Genomic DNA, 18,455 nt, shown 5'->3' with positions numbered 1-18,455 from the left:
AAAAGGACACTTATCCTAAGATATCACTTATAGAGGGAATGTCAACATCGCTACACATGAACTGAATTCCAAAACACAACAGAGTCACACATTTACAAAACACACTATGGCTGCTTCACGGGAAAGGTGAGGCGGTGCGATGCATAAAACAAGGGTTTGAAATTAGCTCAGATACCGTTCCACAAGCCAAATATGTAATAGACAAGACCTACTCCCTGCTCAGTGAACTGGACTCAACACCCCCTATTCACCGCCCAAGAATATATCTGACTAGTAAGAGTCTTTCAACCTATGTATTGATATCTCTCTGGAAGTGAATCAAGAGGGTGTAAAGCGGCATAAACACAGCAGGGAAAAGCAGCTAAACCCCATTATAAAAATAGATTACTTAAAAAAAAACCCATAAAACAAAGAGTGAAAGAGAGAGACATTCTTACAAAATCCGTTCAGGGGCTGTGATGCAACCTGGATTGACCATATCTAGACCCACAGCTGGATGAGACATAAGGCTGGACACTCTTGGGGCTGAGAGGATTGGTGAGATTGGCTGAGCAAATGCAAACCCTTTAAAGTAATACTGCGTGGTACCCATGCCATGGGTCCCAAATCTCCAGGTTCAAGGGCATCTTCCTACATCGAAAACATGCCTGGGAAACCCAGAAGATGGTACACCGTGTGATCGGGAAAGGTTTCTAAAACGCACCTCATTTCTCCTCTCCTTGTGCTCAGGTTCGCCATTCCAGCCGCTTCACTAACAATCTCCCTACTTGGAGAATCAGCACCGTTGACCTCCTGTTTCGTACAGGTCGCAATTTGTCCTGAGGATGAACGGGAAGAGGGGGAACCAATGAGAGACTAGCTCTAGGTGTTGGGACAGGCACAGGTCACTCTATTTTCCCATCAGGAAGAAGAATGAACCACAGGCTCAGCCTGCCACCCGGAACCAGAATAGGGCCTGAAGCAATCCTGCGCTTTTGCGGCCAGCTCCCAAAAAAGCGAGTTGACAAATGGAGCTCAGGGGCACTGCAATTCACAAACCTGCAGAGTTCTACATGATAACTCTCGTCCACAAATATATTGAGGGAAGGCAACGAAGAGGATTTGAAAGCAAGGCAGAATTGCAGGAAACAGATTTCAGGAGGTAGATTCGACTCGCCTTGAAAGCACATGAAAAGCAGCAAAGCGTTGGCAATGATGCCCTTGGGCAAAAAGGGCGTATGCGTTTTTTCCTGAATATATTTAGGAAAAAACGCATACGCACTTTTTGGCCAACCAAGAAAGCCGGAAAGGCAAATCAGCGCTACAAAGAAGTCTCGCTTGCCAGCTGTCAAAAGGGCCATGCTGAAAAATGTGTAAAAACCAGAAATGCAGGACAGGCCATGGAGACATGGGAGCCTTGCTACACTGATGGGCGGGGTGGAAATTGCCAACAGCCACTCTGCACAAGTGTACGCTGCGTCCTGAAACATGTAATAAACACAGCTTAGAGAGCATAGGGCACTTCCACTCATGGGCGTAGAAATCGGGAAACCTAAAAATCAACAAGACACAGGCACCCCAAAGTTTAGGGCTCCTCTGTTTCCAAGAGCCTCCACTTCGGTACACCTTAAATATCCCAGGAAAGAGAAAAATGGATAAAGAAGTTGTGGTACTTATGCACAATGGAATATCACTCAGCCATGAAATCAGTGTCATAAGGCTAGTAGCAGCATGATGAGTGGATTTAGGGACGATGACTCTAAGTGAAGTAAGTCACACAGAAAAAGAAACTTATAACATATCACTTATAGAGGGAATGTAAAAATCGCAACACATAAACTGAATTACAAAACAGAAACAGTGTCACACATTTAAAAAACAAAGTTATGTCTGGTAAAGGAGAAAGGTGTGGTGGAGTGATGCAAAAACCAGGAGGTTGAAATTAGCACAGATACTGTTCCATAAACAAAATAAGTGATCGACAGGACCTACTGTATAGCTCAAAGTGCTGGGCTCAGCACACTTTTCTCAATGGAAAAGGATATATAAGACTGGTAAGAATCTGTAAAAGAATTTATTGATGTCTCTCTTTAAGTGAGTCAACTGAATAAATGTAGAGCAGCAAGAAACACAGTATTGAAAATCAGCTATACCCCATTATACAATTAAATAACAAGAACAAAAAAAAAGACAGTGAGAGAGAGAAATTCTTACAAAATTTGTTCAGTGGCTGTGATGCAACCTGGACTGACCACATCTAGACATACAGCTGGATGGGACCTAAGGCTCTACACTCTTCGGTCTGAGAGGTTTGGTGAGCATGCGACAGCAAATGCAGCCCTTTTAGAGTAATACTGCCTGGCCCCCATTCCATGGGTTCCATATCTCCAGGTGCAGGGGACCCTTCCTACAGCTAAAACATGCATGGAACATCCAGAGGATGGTACACCATCTGATTGGGAAGAGTTTGGAAAAGTCACCTCATCTCCACGTCTCCTGGTATTCTGGTCCCCCCTCCAACTCCTTTCCTTAGAGTCTCCCCACTTTGGGAAGGCAGCACACTCAACAGCCAGTTTTGCACAGCTTGGAATTTTCCAGGTGAAGAAGGGGAATGGGGGGATGGAATGAGACACAAGCCCTAGATGTTTGGACAGGCATATGCCACTCTAGTTTCCCAATCTGGAAGAAGAATTTCCCTATCCTTCAGGTGCCCCAGTAACCGGAATGGGTCTGTAGAAATCCTGCCCCTTTGTGGCTGCTTCCCTAAACAACAAGGTGAAAACCGGTGCTCAGGGGCACTGCAATTCACAGACATGCAGGGTTCTAATTGACACCTCTAATGGAGTCATTTTTTCAGCCCAGTATTCCTAAAGGACTTGTAAGCAAGGCAGAATTGCAAGAAAGGTATTTCAAGAGGTAGTTTGCACTCGCCATTAAAGCACATGCAAAGCTGCTGAACATCGCCAAAGATGCAGTTGGCCAAAAAGGCCATATGCGTTATTCCTTAATATATTCAGGAAAAAGCCTTACTCACTTTTTGGCCCACAAAACAGGCAGGCAATGCAAATCAGTACTACAAAGAGGTATCACTTCGCACCAGTCAGAATGGCCAACCTCACAAAGTTTAAAACCTGAAATGCAGGACAGGCCGTGGAGAAAAGGGAACCCTGACAAGCTGATGGTGGGAATGTAAATTGCTAACAGCCACTCTGGAGAAGTGGATGGTGATTCCTTAAAAATCTAAAAAACAGAGCTTCATAGCATATGGCGCTTCCACTCCTGGGCCTGTATCTTGGAAAAAACATACACTGACAGAACCCAGGCACTCCAACCTTTATGCAGCCCTGTTTACAAGAGCTTCTACTTGGAAGCTACCTAAAAGTCCTTGGAAGGAAAACTGGATAAAGAAATTATGGTGCATATGTACCAGGGAATATTACTCAGCCATGAAATGAATGAAATAAGGCCATTTGCAGCCACTTGGAAGGACCTTTATACATTCATACTAAGTGTTATAAATCAGACAATGATAACTATCATATGATATTACTTATTGGTGGAATCTAAAAATTGATACAAAGGTACTATCCTACAACACAGAAACAGAGTCCCAGACTTAGAACACAAACTTATGGTTACCAAACTGGAAAGGTGTGTTGGAGGCATAAATCATGAGGTTGGAGTTAGTATATACATAATTACAGAGAGAAAACTTGTAATCAGCGTGGACCTGCTGTAGAGCACTTGGAACTCTTCTCAACACCCTTTAGTAACCTCAATGGGAAAATAATTCTAAAAAGAATATATAGTCATCTCTGTATAAATGAATCATGTTGGTGTATATCAAAAACGAACACAAAATGGTAAATCAACTATATACTCCATTATAAACTGAAAATTAAATTACAGAAAAGAAAAATGATCACTAAATTTGTTTAGTCGCAGTGAACGTGCTAGTGTCACATCCCTGGACACAGACCCAATTTGGTCCCAAGGCTGGACAGTTGTGGGCCTGAGGTCCTCGGGAGAATATGCCAGCTAATTCGCCCCCCTTGAACCTGTAATACCTGGTCCCCTCTGCATGGGATCACAATCTCCAGATCTAAGTGTGCCCTCATACTACTAAACCAACCCTCTGACACCCAAAGGATGCTGGACTCTCTGGGCCGGATGACATTTGGAAAATCACCTGCTCTCAACATATCCTGGTGTTTGGGTTCCGACCTCCAGACTTCTTCATTAGGGTCATCCCACTCTGCAAGACAGCACCCTCAACAGGTGATTTTGCAGGGGTTTGTATTTGTTCGGGGGATGAAGGGTAAGGGGGAAGAAGGAATGGGACAGAAGCCCTTACATGTTTGGTCAGGCACATTCCACTCTAATTTAAAACACAGGAACAGGACTTGCCCTACATCTAAGGTTGTGTCAGTAACCAGACAGGGACGGTAGAAATCCTGCCGCCTTCTGTTTCCCATAACAACAACTCTAAAAACTAGACCTTATAGGCACTTCATATTCACAATGCCTGGGGAGCTGTAAATGACAACAGCCCTCAAAAAATGTCTTGGGGTAGGTAATCGAAATAGACTTCAAAACAAGGCAACCTTTCAATAACCCTTTTTCAAGGGGTAAATTTTACTCACACTGTTCAAAAAAAAAAAAAGCACATATGAAGATGCTCACCATTGCTTTGTGTTAGACAAATGCAAATCAGATGTACAAAGAAGTATCACCTGGAACCACTCAGAATAGCCATCATCACAATGTCTACAAACACGAAATGCTTCAGATGGTGTGAGAAAAAGAGAAACCTACTACTTATTATTATTATTTTTAATCTGCGTTGGGTGTTCATTGCTGCACGTGGCTTTTCTCTAGCTACAGCAAGCGGGGGCTATTCATCATTGTGGTACGAAGCCTTCTCTTTGCGGTGGCTTCTCTTGCTGTGGAGCACAGGCTCTAGGTACACAGGCTTCAGTAGTTGTGGCTCGTGGGCTCTAGATCACAGACTCAGTAGTTATGGTGCACAGGCTTACTTGCTCTGTGGCATGTGAGATCTCCCCGGGCCAGGGCTCGAACCTGTGTTCCCTGAACTGGCAGGCAGATTCTTAACCACTGCACCACCAATACTATGCTATCGGTGGCAATGTCAATTGGTAAAAGGCACTATGGAGCACAGAATGGAGGTTACCAGAGTAAGGGGAGGCGGGAGGGATAAATTGGAAATTGGGATTGACATATACACACTACTATATGTAAAAGAGATAACAAATAAGGGCTTACTGTATAGCACAGGGAACTCTACTCAATACTCTGTGATGACCTGTATGGGAAAGGAATCCAAAAAGGATTGGATATATGTATAACTGCTTCACTCTGCTGTGCAGCAGAAAGTAACACAACATTGTAAATCAAGTATACTCCAAAAAAATTGGAATTGAAATGAAATGAAATAAAATAAAATAAAATAGAGCTACCAGATGATCCAGCAAGTTCACTCCTGTGCGCATATCTGGAGGAAAGCATAAATCGAAAAGACACATCTTCCCCAATGTTCACTGCAACACTCTTTACAATAGCGAAGACATGGAAGCAACCAAAATGTCCATCAACATGAATATAGGTAAAGAATATGTGATACATATATATATAATGGAATATGACTCAGCCATAAAATAGAAGAAAATAATGCCAATTGCAGTAACATGGATGGACCTAGAGATGATTGTACTAAGTGAAGTAAGTCAGACAAATATTGTATGATATCACTTCTAGGTGGAAGCTAAAAATTGATACAAATGAACTAACTTACAAAACAGAGGCAGACTCACAGACTTGGAAAACAAACTTATGGTTACCAAAGGGGAAAGGTGGGGGGTAGGGATAAATCAGGAACTTGGGGTAAACATACGAATACTACTATATATAACATAGATAAGCAACAAGGACCTACTGTATAGCACAGGGAACTCTACTCAATATTCTGGGAATACCTTTATCAGAAAAGAATCTGAAAAAGAATGAATATATGCATATGTGTAACTGAATCACTTGCTGTGCAGCTGAAATGAACACAACATTGTAAATCAACTATACTCCAATAAAATTTAAATTACAAAGTAAAGAAAATCAGCTATATTTCAAAAGAAAAAAAAGAATTCCCATCTATTTTTATGGCTTGATAGCTTACTTTTTTAGTGCTCAATATTATCCCATTCCCAGAATATATTAATACTATATCATTTCATTCACCTATTGGAGGACACCTTAGTTTCATTCACATTTTGGCAATATTGAATTAGGTGCTATAAATATCCATATGCAGGTTTTCATCTGGAAGTATGTTTTAAACTACTTTCAGTAAATATCCATGAAAACACTTGCCAGATTGTACAGTAAGGGAATGTTCAATATTATAGCAAGTGTCAATCAGACTACCAAAGTAGCTGTATTATTTTTCATTTCCACCAATAACAAATGACATTTCCTATTGTTCCACATCTCCTACAGAATTTGTTCTCGTCATTGTTCACATTTTAGCCATTCTAAGTGTTACATAGTGGTATGTAATTGTATTTTTAATTTGCTTTTTCATGGCAGCATGTAATCTGGATTATTCTTCTGTATACTTATATGCATATGTCTATTTTCTTTGGCGAGGTGTCCATAAAGTATATTGGTCCACATTTTATTTAGGTTGCTTTCATTTTTTTCTACCCAATCTGTATTTGTTTTATTTATTTTCGTGCCTTATTGCATTAGCAAGGACTTGCAGTAAAATATGGAAAAGGAGTCATGAAAGGGGACATCCTTGCTTTTACCTGAACTTAGTGGAAAACCTTCATGTTTTTGACCATTAATCATGATGTAAGATAAAAGTTTCCTGTACATCTTTGTTATCAACTTGAGAAAGCTCCAGTCTATTTCTTTAACTGAGAGTTTTTATGAAGAATGGGTGTTAGATTTTTTCAAAGGTCTTATGAATCTATTGATATGCTAATGATTGTCTTTAGGGTGTTGATATGATGGATATAATTATTTGATTTTAGAATGTTGAACCAGCCTTGCATACCTGGGATTATTCCCTCTCATTCATGATATAAAATTCTCTCAAAATATTGTTGGATTCAATTTGGTAATATTTTGTTGAGGATTTTTGCATTGATGTTCCTGAGAGATATTGGTCAGTTTTCTTTACTATTCATATGTTCCTCTAAGTTTGGATGTTGTGGATTTAGTGACAGACATTCATTTGGGGAGATTCTCAGTCATTTTGTAAAAATATTTTTCTGTTCTTTGTTATCTTTATTCTCCTCCTGCTATACCCGTTATGTATAGGTCACAGCATTTTTCATTGTTCCACAATTATTGATTACTCTGTTCTGTTGATTTCTTTCCTGCTCATTTTCTCTTTTCTTTTGAGATTTAAAGGTTTCTCTTGATATGTCTTCAAGCTCACAGATATTTCTCCTCAGCCAGCTCTTTGACTGCTAAAACAAAATACGAGAGACTTGGTATTTTATAAACAACAGAATATTTTTGTTTTCTCATAATTGCTGAGGCTGAAAAGTTCAAGAACAAGTTACCAGGGGCTTCCCTGGTGGTGCAGTGGTTAAGAATCTGCCTACCAATAAAGGGGACAAGGGTTCGAGCCCTGGTCTGGGAAGATCCCACATGCCATGGAACAACTAAGCCTGTGCACCACAAATACTGAACCTGTGCTCTAGAGCCCACAGGCCACAACTACTGAGGCCGTGAGCCACAACTACTGAAACCCGCACGCCTAGAGCCCATGCTCTGCAACAAGAGAAGACACCCAATGAGAAGCCTGCACACTGCAACAAAGACCCAACACAGCCAAAAAATTAATTAATTATCTAATTAATTTTTTTAAAAAATAGAACAAGTTGCCAGCTGACTTAGTGTCTGGCGAGGGACCAATTTCTGGTTCATAATGTGGGTCTTCTCGCTCGGCAATGAAATCATGGAATGGGCATAAGATCTTCTGTGTGCTACATTTATTAGGTCACTAATCCCATGTTTGAGGTCTCTGGCCTCATGACCTAATCACCTCCCAAAAGCCCCACCTCCTAATACCACCAATATGGGAGCTGGGTTTCAAAATTTTAAAATTAGAGGTACAAAATATTTACACCATAACAGGGACAACAGAGTTAACTGATTTTTTCTTTCATGTTAAAGGTTTGCACATTTACATTTATTATATAATCCCAAAACCCTTGTTTTATTTTAAGATTCTTTTTCCATATACGCCAGTACAGACCACTGAATAGAGTTCCCTGTGCTATAAAGCAGGTCTTTATCAATACTTATCTATTTTATATATAGTAGTGTGTATATGTCAGTCACAATCTCCCAATTTATCCCTTCCCCACTTATCCCCTGGTAACCATAAGTTTGTTTTCTATATCCATGACTCTATTTCTGTTGTGTAAATAAGTTCATTTGTACCTTTTATTTCTTTTTTAGATTTTTCATATAAGCAATATCATATGATATCTGTCTTTCTGTGTCTGACTTTCTTCACTCAGTATAACAATCTCTAGGTCCATCCATGTTGCTACAAAACCCTTAACTGTTAAGGATAACTCTCAATTTTTTCCAGTATCATCAGCAATTCTTTCTGGCAGACACATGATAACACTTTTTAAACAGGGATATTGAGACCAAGGCTCCTGACCTGCAAACAAACAAAACATCATTCATATAATGAAAACTTTGCACATCGAAGGATGAAAGCACTTGGTCTAAATGCCTTTGCACCCACTGTTGACAGAGGGCAGAGGAGTTTGACTCACTAATCTTCCTTACGTGCACTTCTTCCTAATGGGGTATTCCATCTAAAACATATAAGAAGCGGGAATCCATCATGGATCACACCAATCTCTACTACAGATTCTGAAGCAGCAAAAAAAAAAACAAAAACATGATGAATCCATCCAAAGGGTTCTGTCCACATTGTTACAACTGTTTCCCTCGCACTGTGAACCCTTTTCAAACCCTATCACTTGAACCTATTTTTATTTTTTTCAACAAAAATAACGTTAATCTGCAGTCAGACACTCCAGTAATATTACACTATCCCTTGTGCAAGTATGTAGGGATTTGAGGAGCTATGGGAGGTTATCATGAGAGGTTGCCTAGAGTAATTAGGACATTTCATTTAATGTTGGCTCTTCTCCCTAAGATGTCTGCTGTCCTCTTCTTTTTGTAGCTACTAGCATTGAGAAAGTGACCAAGATAAGGCCCTTCTCTTTTACTGCCCATGAATGCAGCTGTGATTATCCCCACAGAACTTGGTGCTTCCAGAAGCCCCTGAACCTACTGATCCTCCATGCATGGCATGACATAGATAAGGATGGTGACGTGTATCCTTGTATAGAGCATGCTATAAAATTTTTGACTCTTCCCTTCCTCATAATTCCAAAGAATAGATTTCTTTGGATTTCTGCTTAATGCTGCTGGAGTTGGTACATAAGTTGAGGGAGGTATCAGGGCACACCAAAAGAGAGGGTAACTGCACAGAAAATACAAGCAGGTACATTTCTGTGTAGTTTCAAGCAGCTTATTTGCTATATCAACCATGGTGACATGTTGACCCTTCCTCTTTCTACTAGTAGTACAACAAACATAAAGGATATTTAGGCTGCTTGTTTTATCCCCACCTCTCACAATTGATCTGCATTAACATATAGGACAATGAAGGGCCCTTTCTACCATCTTAACCAATATTTGAGAACTACAAAATGTCCAGATTTTTCTGGGGATTATTTTCATATTCCCCAATCAGGCCTATGAAGGAATCTTACCTATTGTGTTTAATGAAGTCATATCTCTGACGGCATTCCATCATCAACAAAACTGGAAAGAAATTTGAAGGGTCTTCGATTTTACCATATTTGAAATAACAATATTTTAGCCTGCCACGTTTTTGGATTTTAGAAAAAAATATTTTAAATGAGACAAAAAATCATTTTTATGACACAAAAAGACAGCAATAGTTTTATATTTTTATCTGTTCCACTTGCACACAACTGTCTCATGGGGTTATGTAAAGCACTCCTGTTGGGTGCTGTGCATGGTGCAAGTATGGATTAAAGATTAGGAATCTTAAGCTTCAGTCACCTGAAACATTTAAATTAGGATGCAAGCAATCCTGTCCAACATTTGAACAGAGCAAGACACTCTCTTTATTTTATTTGTCAGGTAATTAATCTGTCTTTTCCCCAAGGAGAGAAACAACTGGCATCTTCCATCAATGTGTTGTACAAAAATCTTTGAACAGAGTGCAAGCAGAGGCTGATACAAGATGTGAAAAAAAAATGAGAGACCCTTGTGGCATTTTCTCTTAACTTATTGCAATCTCCCATTTAAAATGTGGGAATAATCAATCTTCTGAGGAAAAAGGCCCAAGGAAGGTTTTTGCTTCTGTGGAATAATGGGATTGCTAAAGATTTCAGGAGGCAAGATGAATTAGTGAGAATGACCATGAGAAATCAGAGAAAAGTCAGATCCAAGGATGAAGTGATGTTTACCACTGTGAATCAATGAGAAGTAGGAGCAAATGAAAAGAAAGCTGAATACAACATTTTCTGAATAAATGTAACCTTTCAGCTGTCATAGAAAAATTAATACTCACTATGATACAACATATTTAGTTTAGAAGGTTAACTTAAATTTAAAGCTTAATAATTACTTTTATTGAAGAAATGAAAACATATTTGTGGTTTAGAATAAATAATGTGTTCTGCTACAGATAAGAAGACTACATAAATAAATAGAAATAAGACTAAATAAATAAATAAAGAGGAAAATAACAAATTAGATGTTATTAACATTAAAAACTGACACTCATCTAAAGAAAGAGAAGGAGAGACAGAAAGAGAGAAGAACTCATATCAAGCATATATTAAAAACTCCTAAATAAGAAATCTTCAGATGTTAAAAAAAAAAAAGAAGTCTTCAATAAGAAGGTAATGGAATAGCAAATGGGGAAAATATACCAAAAGATATTTCAAAAAAGAGAGTACAGAATGTTAAGTAAACATATCAAAAGATGCTTGGCTTCTTAGTAGTCAATTAAATGCAAAAACGTGATACCTGGAATTATCACTCACCAACCAGAAAGTTCAAATGAAAATGACAGATATTATCAAGTTTGACAAGAATGTGTATAATCCTTGAATCTCATTCACTGCTGCTGAGGATGAAAAATCATACAAATGTTTTGAAAATATTTAGAAATATCTAAAAAGATAAACACAAGAAAGCTACGACTCGAAAATTTTACTACTACATGTATACTGAACAATAATTTATACACACACCACCAAAGCTCAAGTTCTAGAATTTATATACCAGTGCTGTTCTCAATAGACACAAACTGAAAATCACTCATATTGTAATACACATTGGAATAAATTAATTAATAGTTAAATATTTACACTATGGAATCCTATGCAACAGTGGCAATGCATGATCACAACAACAGGCAACCATATAGGCATATTCACAAACAACATAAAATAAAAAAGCTCAATCCAAAAGTGATTTTACTGTGCCATAACATTTATATAAAATACAAAATACAGGTAAAGTTATCTTTTTGTTAGATACCAGGACAATATTAAACCTTAAGGGGAGTCACTAGAATGGGACCAGGGGGCCTCTGAGTATCCGACAATTTTCTGTGTCTTTATCTAGAAGCTATGTATAGAGTGTATTCAGATGCTGAATTTTCTGAAATTTGTCATTTCCTTACAGACCATGCATGTTTTAGTTGTTTTTTATACATAACAAAAAGTAAAACTGATAGACTAGGGAAGGTAATTATATTAGCACTTTAATATCCATGCTTTTCAAGGTGGAAGTGAAAGGTATTAAATACTTGACATTGTGATTACTTCTTAAAAGTAAGGTGAAAATTTGAGGTTAATAAATGAGACATACTTCTTCATACATAATCCTCAAAGAGGAGAGGTAGAAATGAGTATTATTTTTTTTCTTTAATACAGAATCGTTAAGATAGAAAATAATGAAAACAGACTAGGTTTAAAAAAGAACACACTGGACTTCCCTGGTGGCACAGTGGGTAAGAATTTGCCTGCCAATGCAGGGAACAGGGGTTCAATCCCTGGTCTGGGAAGATCCCACATGCCACAGAGCAACTAAGCCCATGTGCCACAACTACTGAGCCTGTGCTCTAGAGCCTGCAAGCAACAACTATTGAGCCTGCATGACACAACTACTGAAGCCCATGCACCTAGAGCCCATACTCCACAACAAGAGAAACCACCGCAAGGGGAAGCCCGTGCACCACAACGATGAGTAACCCCTGCTTGACACAACTAGAGAAACCCTGTGCAGCAACGAAGACCCAATGCAACCAAAAATAAAAAAAATTAAATCTTTTGACTTCTGAGATGACTCACTCACGTGGCTGTAGGTAAGAGGCCTCAGTTCCTTGCCACATGGATCTCTCCTTACGGCTGCTTGAGTGTCCTCATGACATGGCAGCTGGCTTACCCCAGGATGAGTGATCTAGTAGAAACCAAAGCAGAAGCAGCAATGTCTTTTATAACTTTGGAAGCTGCACTTTCTCATTTCTGCAATTTCTTATTAGTTAAACAGTCAACCCTTTTCAAGTGCGAGGAGCCACACAGGTACATGAAGACTGGGAGACAATTAGGGGATAATTAGGGCCATCTTGGAAGCTGGCTACCAAAGTGGCTGACTAGCAGAAATCTGAATTTTGTTTTCTTCACTTCTGGAGAGAAAATGGTCAGTGAATCTCATTGGTGGTCTTTGAGATGTACTAAAGCTACCTCTTGCTCTCACCCCCAGCTGTGTGTCTGACAGGGTCTTGGTGCTCCAGCCGGGTGTCAAGCCTGTGCCTCTGAGGTGGGAGAGCCGAGTTCAGGACATTGGTCTACCAGAGACCTCCGGCACCTTGTAATATCAAACGGCAAAAGCTCTCCCAGAGATATCCGTCTCAACGCTAAGACCCAGCTCTACTCAGAGACCAGCAAGATCCAGTGCTGGACATCCCATGCCAAACAACTAGCAAGACAGGAATGCAGGCCCACCCATTAGCAGATAGGTTGCCTAAAATCATAATAAGATCACAGACATCCCAAAACACACCACCAGATGTGGACCTGTCCACCAGAAAGACAAGATCCAGACACACCCACCAGAACACAGGCACCAGTCCCCTCTGCCAGAAAGCCTACACAACCCACTGAACCAACCTTAGCCACTGGAGGCAGACACCAAAAACAACGGGAACTACGAATCTGCAGCCTCCGAAAAGGAGACCCCAAACACAGTCCCCAAAGCCAAATGAGAAGACACAGAAACACACAGCAGATGAAGGAGCAAGGTAAAAACCCACCAGACCAAACAAATGTAGAGGAAATAGGCAGTCTACCTGAAAAAGAATTCAGAGTAATGATAATAAAAATGATCCCAAATCCTGGAACTGGAATGGAGAATAGACAAGAAACGTTTAGCAAGTACCTAGAAGAACTAAAGAGCAAACAAACAATGATGAACAACACAATAAATGTAATTAAAAATTCTCTACAAGGAAACAATAGCAGAATAACTGAGGCAGAAGAATGGATAAATGACCAGGAAGATAAAATAGTGGAAATAACTACTGCAGAGCAGAATAAAGAGAAAAGAATGAAAAGAATTGAGGACAATCTGAGACACCTCTGGGACAACATTAAACGCACCAACATTCGAATATAGAGGTCCCAGAAGTAGAAGAGAAAAAGAAAGACACTGAGAAAATATTTAAAGAGATTATAGTTGAAAACTTCCCTAATATGGGAAAGGAAATCATTAATCAAGTCCAGGAAGCGCAGAGAGTCCCATACAAGATAAACCCAAGGAGAAACATGCCAAAACATATACTAATCAAACTATCAAAAATTAAATACAAAGAAAAAATATTAAAAGCAACAAGGGAAAAACAACAAATAACATACAAGGGAATCCCCATAAGGTTAACAGCTGATCTTTCAGCAGAAACTCTGCAAGCCAGAAGGGACTGGCAGGACATATTTAAAGTGATGAAAGGGGAAAAGCTGCAACCAAGATTACTCGACCCACCAAGGATCTCGTTCAGATTCGACAGAGAAATTAAAACCTTTACAGACAAGCAAAAGCTAACAGAATTCAGCACCACCAAACCCGCTTTACAACAAATGCTAAAGGAACTTCTCTAGGCAGGAAACACAAGAGAAGGAAAAGACTTACAATAACAAACCCAAAACAATTAAGAAAATGGTAATAAGAACATACATATCAATAATTACCTTAAATGTAAATGGATTAAATGCTCCAACCAAAAGACATAGAATGGCTGAATGGATCCGAAAACACGACCGGTATATATGTGGTCTACAAGAGACCCATTTCTGACCTAGGGACACATACAGACGGAAAGTGAGGGGATGGAATAAGATATTCCATGCAAATGGAAATCAAAAGAAAGCTAGAGTAGCAATTCTCATATCAGACAAAAAAGACTTTAAAATAAAGACTATTACAGGAGACAAAGAAGGACACTACATAATGATCAAGGGATCAATCCAAGAAGAAGATATAACAATTGTACATATTTATGCACCCAACATATGAGCACCTCAATACATAAGGCAAATGTTAACAGCCATAAAAGGGGAAATCGACATTAACACAATCATAGTAGGGGACTTTAGCACCCCTCTTTCACCAATGAACAGATCATCCAAAATGAAAATAAATAAGGAAACACAAGCTTTAAATGATACATTAAACAAGATGGACTTAATTGATATTTATAGGACATTCCATCCAAAAACAACAGAATGCACTTATTCTCAAGTGCTCATGGAACATTCTCCAGGATAGATCATATCTTGGGTCACAAATCAAGCCTTGGTAAATTTAAGAAAATTGAAATCGTATCAAGTATCTTTTCCAATCACAACGCTATCAGACAAGATATCAATTACAGGAAAAAATCATTAAAAAAATACAAACACATGGACGCTAAACAATACACTACTTAATAACCAAGACATCACTGAAGAAATCAAAGAGGAAATTAAAAAATACCTAGAAACAAATGACAATGAAAACATGAAGACCCAAAACCTATGGGATGCAGCAAAAGCAGTTCTAAGAGGGAAGTTTATAGCAATACAATCCTACCTCAAGAAACAAGAAACATCTCAAATAAACAAGTTAACCTTACACCTAAAGCAATTAGAGAAAGAAAGAAAAAAAACCCAAAGTCAGCAGAGGAAAGAAATCATAAAGATCAGATCAGAAATAAATGAAAAAGAAATGAAGGAAACAACAGCAAAGATCAAAAAAACTAAAAGCTGGTTCTTTGAGATGATAAACAAAATTGATAAACCATAAGCCAGACTCATCAAGAAAAAAAGGGAGACGACTCAAATCAATAGAATTACAAGTGAAAAAGGAGAAATAACAACAAACACTGCAGAAATACAAAGGATCATGAGAGATTACTGCAAGCAACTATATGCCAATAAAATGGACAACCTGGAAGAAATGGACAAATTCTTAGAAAAGCACAACCTTCCAAGACTGAACCAGGAAGAAATAGAAACTACAAACAAACCAATCCCAAGCGCTGAACTTGAGACTGTGATTAAAAATCTTCCAACAAACAAAAGCCCAGGACCAGATGGCCTCACAGGTAAATTCTATCAAACATTTAGAGAAGAGTTAACACCTATCCTTCTCAAACTCTTCCAAAATATAGCAGAGGGAGGAACTCTCCCAAACTTATTCTATGAGACCACCATCTCCCTGACACCAAAACCAGACAAAGATGTCACAAAGAGAGAAAACTACAGGCCAATATCACTGATGAACATAGCTGCAAAAATCCACTGCACAATACTAGCAAACAGAATCCAACAGCGCCTTAAAAGGATCATACACCATGATCAAGTGGGGTTTATCCCAGGGATGCAAGGATTCTTCAATACATGTAAATCAATGTGATACACCATATTAAAAAAAGGAAGGATAAAAACCGTATGGTCATCTCAATACATGCAGAAAATGCTTTTGACGATATTAAACACCCATTTATCATAAAAACCCTCCAGAAAGTAGGCATAGAGGGAACTTTCCTCAACATAATAAAGGCCATATATGACAACCCCACAGCCAGCATCGTTCTCAATGGTGAAAAAGTGAAACCATTTCCACCAAGATCAGGAACAAGACAAGGTTGCCCACTCTCACCACTATTATTCCACACACTTTTGGAATTTTTAGCTACGGCAATCAGAGAAGAAAAAGAAATAAAAGGAATCCAAATCGGAAAAGAAGTTAAGCTCTCACTGTTTGCAGATGACATGATACTATACATAGAGAATCCTAAAGATGTTACCAGAAACCTACTAGAGTTAATCAATGAATCTGGTAAGTTTGCAGGATACAAAATTAATGTACAGATATCTCTTTCATTCCTATACACTAAAGATGAAAAATCTGAAAGAGAAATTAAGGAAACACTCCCATTTACCACTGCAACAAATAGAATAAAATACCTAGGAATAAACCTACCTAAGGAGACAAAAGACGTTTACTCAACAAACTATAAGACACTGATGAAAGAAATCAAACATGACACAAACAGATACAGAGATATACCATGTTCTTGGATTGGAAGAATCAACATTGTGAAAATGACTCTACTACCCAAAGCAATCTACAGATTCAATGCAATCCCTATCAAACTACCAATGGAATTTTTCAGAGAACTAGAACAAAAAAATTTCACAATTTGTATGGAAACACAAAAGACCCCGAACAGCCAAAGCAATCTTGAGAAGAAAAACAGAGCTGGAGGAATCAGGCTCCCTGACTTCAGACAATACTACAAAGCTACAGTAGTCAAGACAGTATGGTACTGGCACAAAAACAGAAATATAGATCAATGGAACAGGAGACAAAGCCCAGACATAAACCCATACACATATGGTCACCTTATCTTTGATAAAGGAGGCAAGAATATACAATGGAGAAATCACAGCCTCTTCAATAAGTGGTGCTGGGAAAACTGGACAGCTAAAGGTAAAAGAAGGAAATTAGAAGACTCCCTAACACCATACACAAAAATAAACTCAAAATGGATTAAAGACCTAAATGTAAGGCCAGACACTATCAAACTCTTAGAGGAAAACATAGGCAGAACACTCTATGACATCAATCACAGCAAGATCCTTTTTGACCCACCTCCTAGAGAAATGGAAATTAAAAAAAAATAAACAAATGAGACCTAAGGAGACTTAAAAGCTTTTGCACAGCAAAGGAAAACGTAAACAAGATGAAAAGGCAACCCTCAGAATGGGAGAAAATAGTTGCCAATGAAGCAACTGACAAAGGATTAATCTCCAAACTTTACAAGCAGCCCATGCAGCTCAATATCAAAAAAAACAAACAACCCAATCCATAAATGGGCAGAAGACCTAAATAGACATTTCTCCAAAGAAGATATACAGATTGCCAACAAACACATGAAAGAATGCTCAACATCACTGATCATTAGAGAAATGCAAATCGAAATTACAATGAGGTATCACCACACACAGGTAAGAATGGCCATCATCAAAAAAATCTACAAACAATAAATGCTGCAGAGGTGTGGAAAAAAAGGAACCCTCTTGCACCGTTGGTGGGAGTGTAAATTGATACAGCCACTATCGAGAACAGTATGGAGGTTCCTTTAAAAACTAAAAATAGAACTACCATATGACACAGCAATCCCACTACTGGGCATAAACCTGGAGAAAACCATAATTCAAAAAGAGTCATGTTCCACAATGTTCATTGCAGCTCTATTTGCAATAGCCAGGACATGGAAGCAACCTAAGTGTCCATCAACTGATGAATGGGTAAAAAATATGTTGCACACCTTCAATATGAAATGGAATATTACTCAGCCATAAAAAGAAATGAAATTGAGTTATTTGTAGTGAGATGGATGGACCTAGGGTCTGTCATACAGAGTGAAGTAAGTCAGAAAGAGAAAAACAAATACTGTATGCTAACACATATATGTGGAATCTAAAAAAAAAAGAAAAAAAATGGTTGGGAAGAACCTAGGGACAGGACAGGAATAAAGATGCATACATAGAGAATGGACTTGAGGACACGGGGAGGGGGAAGGGTAAGCTGGGACGAAGTGAGAGAGTGGCATGGACTTATATATACTACCAAATGTAAAATAGCTAGCTAGTAGGAAACAGCTGCATAGCACAGGGAGATCAACTCAGTGCTTTGTGACCACTTAGAGGGGTGGGATAAGGAGGGCGGGAGGGAGATGCAACAGGGAGGAGATATGGGGATATATGGATATGTATAGCTGCTTCACTTTGTTATAAAGCAGAGACTAACACACCATTGTAAAGCAATTATAG

This window comes from Eubalaena glacialis, chromosome 8, assembly GCF_028564815.1.
Source record: "Eubalaena glacialis isolate mEubGla1 chromosome 8, mEubGla1.1.hap2.+ XY, whole genome shotgun sequence".
Lineage (NCBI taxonomy): Eukaryota > Metazoa > Chordata > Mammalia > Artiodactyla > Balaenidae > Eubalaena > Eubalaena glacialis.
This window is presented reverse-complemented; position numbering follows the sequence as displayed.